A 7,169-nucleotide genomic window follows, 5' to 3' on the forward strand; every position below is an offset into this window, starting at 1 on the left:
CTCCCGCATCGACATTCTTTCATGCACAACTCCTATGTCAAGTAAAAATTAAATTTTTGACTTTATTTGTCACAATTCAAAGATATCTCAAATTTTTCCAAGCGTGTGAAAACACGGGATATAACATTCATGCTCGGGAAGATAGACGCTAAGTGGTTAAGTAGACAACGAGGTATGTTAAGGCTGTCCTTTCTTTCTTTTGGCATGATCATATTGATAATAAAATACACAAATGACATTCATAATGACTCTACTCTTACAATTATTAGGAGCTTATGTTCTTGTTCTTCTTCTGATGTTATTTATCTTGTCTCATGGTTATTGATATTGTCTTATGATTATTGATCTTGCAAAGTAAGTTACATTGATAATGTTTGCTCCATAATCAGAAATCAGAGGTATACCGACCTTGCGTCACTCCGATAGAGTCATAATGCTAATTTGTGCTATCATGCATGCGTTATATATATATATATATATGATGTATCTATTTTATGACACCACACCGTGCTATAGTCGGCCGGGTACGACACCTATTGTGCACACCATTGCAGTTGGGTACGGTATGATGATGATGGCTCCAAGAGTGGCTTAATGATGATGATGCACTCAGACGTACAGGTTGACTCTTTTTTTATCACATGTTACCTTAATGTCTTTATTATGTTACCCTTCATGCCTTACATGCTTGGTACATTATTCATACTAACGTCCGTTTATTTGTGGACGCTACATTCATGCCCGCCGTTTGACAGGGAGACGATTCACACCCTTAGGCGGCCTTCTCAGTGCTTGTACTCCACTTGTTCCAGAGTTTCAATGTAGCTTGGTATGATACTTTTGTGTACATGGGTATGGCGGGGCCCTGTCCCGTCCTTGTTATGTCTTGTATCCTAGTAGAGGATCGTAGATAGATATGCACAGTTAGATGTTTTATGGCCTTCTCATCCTATATTTTGTTGTATCATTATCTTTGATAGCCTTGTCGGCTTGTATACATGGGTTCAACTTGATTACATTTGTATATATATCTTTTGGGCTTGTGTTCCTCTCAGGTTATGATATAAATTAGTTAGCAGGATGTCTCGTGACGGCCCTCATGGCCCATACTCAGGTATGACTATGTAATGCATATATGTCCTGTGGTGCTCGGTAGGTTAGATCCAGGTGCCCGTCATGGCCTTCCAATTGGGTCGTGACAAAAAGTGGTATCAGAGCAGCTCGTCCCACGGCTGTCTACGAGCCGAGTCTAATAGAGTCTTATTTATAGGTGTGTAGTGCACCACATTTATAAACAGGAGGCTGCAGGGCATTTAGGATGGCTTCCTTTTCTTCTTATCCTAGATCGTGCGATAGAGCCGTGTTATGAGGATTCCCTTTTCCTGACCATGTGTTGTGATTTTAGTAATGCTCGTGATGAGGAAAGCTTCAGTATCCCAGAAGGGCAAGTCAGTGGCAAGTAGGAGAACTGGTCGGGTACGACCTGTAGATTTCGAGAAGGGCGTGTCCCAGAATGAGGTTACATCTCAGACCTCTCATACTCCGCCCGCTCTAGAAGAGTATAGTGGAGCTCTGGCCCCAGCTCCAGCTCTAGCACCCCCAGTTCCTCCACCTGATGCACTTGGACAAGACATGTGGGATGCTATTTAGTTGTTGACTCGATTAGCGGCCGCTCAGGCCCAACGTCAGGGTACGGGTGTTGATGGTTCTAATAGGGCCGCCAGTGTGAGGGTCAGGGATTTCCTTAATTTTGACTCTCTAGGGTTCTTCGAATCTGATCAGGATAAGAACCTACATGATTTTATTGATAGGATGTGGAGGACCTTGAGGGTGATGCACGTTAGTGAGACTGAGTCAGTGGAGTTGGCTTCCTATGGACTACGGCATGTTGTTGTTCGCTGCTATGAGACTTGGGAGTTATCTAGAGGGGAGAATGCTCCTTCAGCAATATGGCGAGATTTTACAGAGACCTTTATCTGCCATTATATATAGCCAAAGATTAGACAGGCCCGAGCTGATAGGTTCCTGAACCTTAGTCAAGGGAACATAAGTGTTCGAGAGTACAGTCTTCTTTTTAATTCATTGGCTAGATATGCTCCAGCTGCTGTAGCCGAGATGGAGGATCGTGTTTACTGATTCGTGATCGGTTTGGGACTGCACTTGATTGAGGACTGCACGACGCTACTACAAAAAGGGCCTTTACCAGCAATTATTTAGCGGCAATAAGACAATTGCCGCTAATTGATTCTTTAAGCTGAAATATTAACGACACATGAACATTAGCCGATGAAAGAAATAGTTTTACCGATAATAGAAATAATTTGCCACTAAAAATCACTAATTGAACCCAATCTTATCATTTTACCTTTCCCTCCAATTCGTTTTCATAACATTTTGATATTCCCTCCACTAATTAAGAAAAAATAAAAGGAAAACCTAGCCCAAAATTCAATTTTAGCTGCGCATCGTAGACTAAAGCAACTGTTCTCTCTCTGAAACTAACGGTCGCCGCAGCTGTTCTCTCTATGAAACTGAGGTCGCCGGCCAGCCATCTTCTTCGCAACAATGTTGATTTTGGGTAGGTGCTGCTCAACCGTGGCTGTCTCAATCTTCTCCCTCTCATCGGTATCCTTCTCTTTTTCGTGTAGGTTTCAAGATTGTTGCTGACATCAGTCTTCTCCTTCACTTTTTTGTCTTCATCGGCAAAATATTCTGCTTCTCAGGTACCCAAACACTTGAGGTTATGTCAATTTGATATTTTTTATAACCAACTATGTCTTTCTGATTTGTAAAGTAAAGTTTTGTTTGTTTGCTAAGTCGTGTTTTGCAATATTTGATTAATTCCTCATTTGTTTCCTCTACTGTTTTATGAATTGTTTCCTCTATTTGCTAAGGCTGTTGTTATTATATTCAGATTTTCGTGATTGTTTAAAGTTTTCTGAGTGTTTTTGATCACTATTGAGGTTTTAGTTGAATCTTCCACAAGTCGAGATGTGAATTCAATTGTGTTCGAAATGTGTACGACAGACTCTTTAATTGTTTACAAATGCCTAGTCCTAGTTCCAATTTGCTAGGTTTATTGCTGGTTTCTTAGCAAATACTAAGGGAATTTTAGCGGCTTAAAGGTTCAAAAATTATTTACAACTATAAGAGAGATGCTATCAAAATTATTGGTTGCTAGACCCTGACCAGATTTATTTATAGTTAGGTGATTAATGAAAATGTTGATGAATGCAGCTGTATATAACGTCACTTTCTCTACTGGAGTTTCAGTTTGGATGTGTAATGAGTATTTTATTAATCTAATATTTAAAATAATTGCATAAATACCTTCATTGAGATGTAAAACATAAATTCTTGAATTTGTCTAATTGGATATTCTTTATGCTCTGGTGTCTTGGTTGATTAAAGAAGTGCTGATTATTTCACTTCAAGAGTTTCTATTGATTCCAAAAAGAGGTACTCAGTGTTCCATATTCAATTCTGAGCAATTCCATAGAATTTGAAGAATAGTTAATATTGCTTTTGATGCCATCTACTCATCCTACATCTCCATGTATGATGAATGATAATATATTTCAGTTTGAAAGATGATTTGGATTTTCATTCCTATTTGATATATGTCATGATTATTGGTATTTATTCTGAACTTTGTAGTTATGTTTATGACTTTATTCTAGTTTCCAGACCATGACCTGGTTAGTTTATCCGCGCGAAGGTCTTAAAAGACCAGAATGATTTCTTACTAATATCCGAACATTAAAAATATCTATTAGCTTATAGCTCAGTTCCTGGGCATTGATATAACACACACACAAAACCAATTCAATGGAGAATATCGCTGCTTAGAAATTCCAGCTACCTTAGAGAACACATAAGTCTATGACAAAAGATGCATTGCCAATAGAAGAAACATTATTTGTTTTCAATTGAGTTATCTAAAAAGCAATAAGTACTGTGAGCTTTTTAAAGTGACCTTTTGTGATATGTTGTATGGTTATCAATCGATCTCCTAAGCTTAATACTTGGTACAACACTAGAAGTTTATTAGATTAGACTGAAAACTCCTCTGTTGTGAGTAGAGACCATCGCATGCTTTAGCATTTATATATTCAGAAATTTGAAGATCTCTTTAGCTTTAAAACTAAACCATTGTAAAGTTATAAAAGGACTTAAATATTATGATGTATTAATAAAAACTGAGAAGTGAACCTGAAATTCTATCAATCATCGTATTATGGAGTAATAAACTTCAATGAGCTTTAATTCCACATGGGACTATGGGAGAACTACATATTTACCTTTTGCATTTAGTTAACAGGAACTCATGCTTTTTGAAAATGGCAGTGACAAAAAAAGTGTCTAAATTGTTGTACTTCCTGTCTAATTAACCATCCTTATTTTTTTTTTTCCAGTTGAGTGAATCTCACTAAATGCAAAACTTTTCTTTTACACTCTTTATTATCTTTTCTATACCATCTTAGACGCACTCATGTTAGACGCAATCACTCTTATGCTAATAAAGTGAAATGCATAAAAATCAACTTGAGCTTCAAATTTAGGATACACTTCTATTTGAGGTGGTAATTGTTTGTTAATGCTTTAAATGTGGTAAGTTAAAGCAGGGTGCTTGTTAGAATTAGATTACTCTTTTTTCCTCTTGATCAGACTTCACCATTAGATTAGATGAACTTTATGGAAAAATTCAATTTAACTCCAAGGTAGAAACATACATAATATAAAAATTAAACAAAAACCTACAAGCTAAAAAAATTGGCAATAATTTATTATATAGCCTTCAAAGGGCTTAAATTGTGAATAATGATAAACAGACCTAAAAGATTAAAAAGCTAGACATATTTTGACATAAGTAAATTAGAAGAAGAAAAGACCTGATGTAAGAATAGATCTAACCAAATGAATGTGTGCTCTTTCTTTTTGCGTGCGAACTTCTGTTTTCTTTTGTGCGCATTATGTTCTTCAGATCAACATCGACAAAAGATTTAAAAAATATGTAAGATCTTCTATTTTAACAGAGAGGAAAATAGAACTTTGTTTCTAAGAGGTTTATGGTCCAGATTGAGTTTTATATAGTCCTATATAGTCGCTAATCAAATTTTCCTAACTTTCTAAAGACATTATGTTCTTATTCATTGAAATTTAATGTGCATTTTAATTGTTTAAATGATATCTTTGAGCTATGCAGTCAGAATTACTCCAAATGAGACAATTAATGCGCAAATGTGCTCCCTTTGAATCTACGCCTTAAGATATCAATGGCACCTCAAGTGAACAGGTAACTCAATTTCATAAGTTTTAAACTTTTTTAATGAAATTTTAATTGTATAAAGGTATTATCAACGAACGTGTTAATATTTATCAGGTCCCTGATGCCAACAGTGGCCATGAACGAGTACCACAAACATCAAGGATGCCTAATGTTGCTGAAAATACTCAACCTGCTCATGGTACTACTCATCTATATCCTTAGGCTCCTCAAGGCATTTCTCAATATCTTTGTTAATCTAGAAAAGTATTGGTTTTACCAAAAATGCATGGATATTTTGTACGTGCTGTCTATCCTCACAGTATTCTTCTTTACTTGCTTTTCAACTTCTACCTCCTCCTACACCATTTCCCTCCAAACTCAGCCGTGAGAACTTCTACCATATTGCTGCTTTGGCACTTGACAAGGGATGAAAAGGCCATATTGCTGCTTTGTAGAAGTTTCCGACTCATGGTTTTCCTAAAAACATATTAATGGAGAGTTCTACCGAGGGCTGGATCCTATAACGTAGTCAATTGCGAACAATGCAGCTGATGGTTGTTTTATGGATACTTGATTTTAATAGAACGTAATCTATTAAGAAAATGGAGAGTTAGTAGGACTTTGAATTTGACAAATTTCACGTTATATTAGATGTAGATGTACAATTTTTTTTTTATTTTTTTTCTTTTGCATAGATTTCATATTTTGACATTCACTATCTTATTATTTCAGGTCATACGGTATGATGTTCAAATAGCATATGGAAGATTTCAATACTATGAAGAGTTGCAGGAATTGTTTGAGGACTATGCATTTAGAAACTTATTATTGTTGGTATTCGATAGGAATTAGTTACAATGACATTAGCTATTTAGTTTAAGCATGTGATTTTATCTTTTAGTTCGTTGAGACATTAATAATTAGTATTTCCTTTTGTTTCTTTAGATTTAATGAAATGTATTGTACTTTTATAAATTAATAATATTATGTTTAATTAGCATTTTGCATTATAATTGTTGTTAAATATGTCTAATTATACTTGATTTTGTATTTTTTATTGCATTTAAGAACGAATTTAGTGGCCATTATAATTGTCACTATGCAATAGTGGTTAAAGCACGTAACTTCTAGCGGCAATAAAAAGACGCTAAAAGTGTTGCATTAGTCATTTTGAGAATGAATATTGCATCAATTATAATTGCCGCTACACAATGGCCGTTAAAATATGTCCCTTTTAGTGGCAATTTAATAGGATTTAGTGGCAATTTAGTTAGATACTAAAAGTTGGACTCAATTATTTTGGAAATGGATTTAGCGGCCTTTACAATTGCCGCTGAACAATTGTCGTTGAAGCCTATGGCCTTTAGCGGCAATAAAAACAATCTTTACCGACACTCTGCTTAATTGCCGCTAAAACCTTTAGCGACGCCACATACAACGGCAAAAGTCTAATGGCCGGTAAATGTTATGGCGGCAATTAGTATTGCCGCTAAAGGTATTTTTAATTGCCGCTAAATCTCACTTTTGTAGTAGTGCGACAGCCTCACTTCAGATAGGCATGGATATTTCTCGCATCCAGTCACATGCTCAGAGCCTTGAGAAGCGTAAGCAGCAGCGGAGGGCCGAGCGTGAGCATGATAGGGGTCAGAGTAAGAGAGCTAGATCTTTAGGTTCTGTCAGTGAGTTCAGAGGCAGTAGTATCCTAGGTATTCAGCCCATTCAGCGGCTAGTGCGCCTCTAAAGTTCACAGGTCAGAGATTTGGTCGATCTACTTATTCAAGACATGGTCAAAGTTTCAGAGCCTCAGGTTCTCGGTATAGAGATGAGTCAGGCCAGATGATGCTAGCTTTACCATGATGTACTCAGTCCCGCTTGGGTTGAGATGGTTGTTATGCTTGCA

The 7,169-nt window shown here is 36.5% G+C and overlaps 1 long non-coding RNA gene across 2 annotated transcripts; it reads left to right on the top strand.

The window, feature by feature from the left end:
- Window positions 1-2,487: 2,487 nt before the first annotated feature.
- On the top strand, window positions 2,488-6,382 carry LOC132633956 (uncharacterized). 2 transcript variants are annotated; one of them, XR_009579971.1, is made up of 4 exons: window positions 2,488-2,723; window positions 5,207-5,296; window positions 5,384-5,468; window positions 6,002-6,382. It is a non-coding gene; the product is annotated as an uncharacterized LOC132633956 (long non-coding RNA). The 2 variants fall into 2 exon arrangements; XR_009579972.1 differs by lacking the exon at window positions 5,384-5,468.
- The last annotated feature ends 787 nt before the right edge of the window (window positions 6,383-7,169 follow it).

This window comes from Lycium barbarum, chromosome 3, assembly GCF_019175385.1.
Source record: "Lycium barbarum isolate Lr01 chromosome 3, ASM1917538v2, whole genome shotgun sequence".
Lineage (NCBI taxonomy): Eukaryota > Viridiplantae > Streptophyta > Magnoliopsida > Solanales > Solanaceae > Lycium > Lycium barbarum.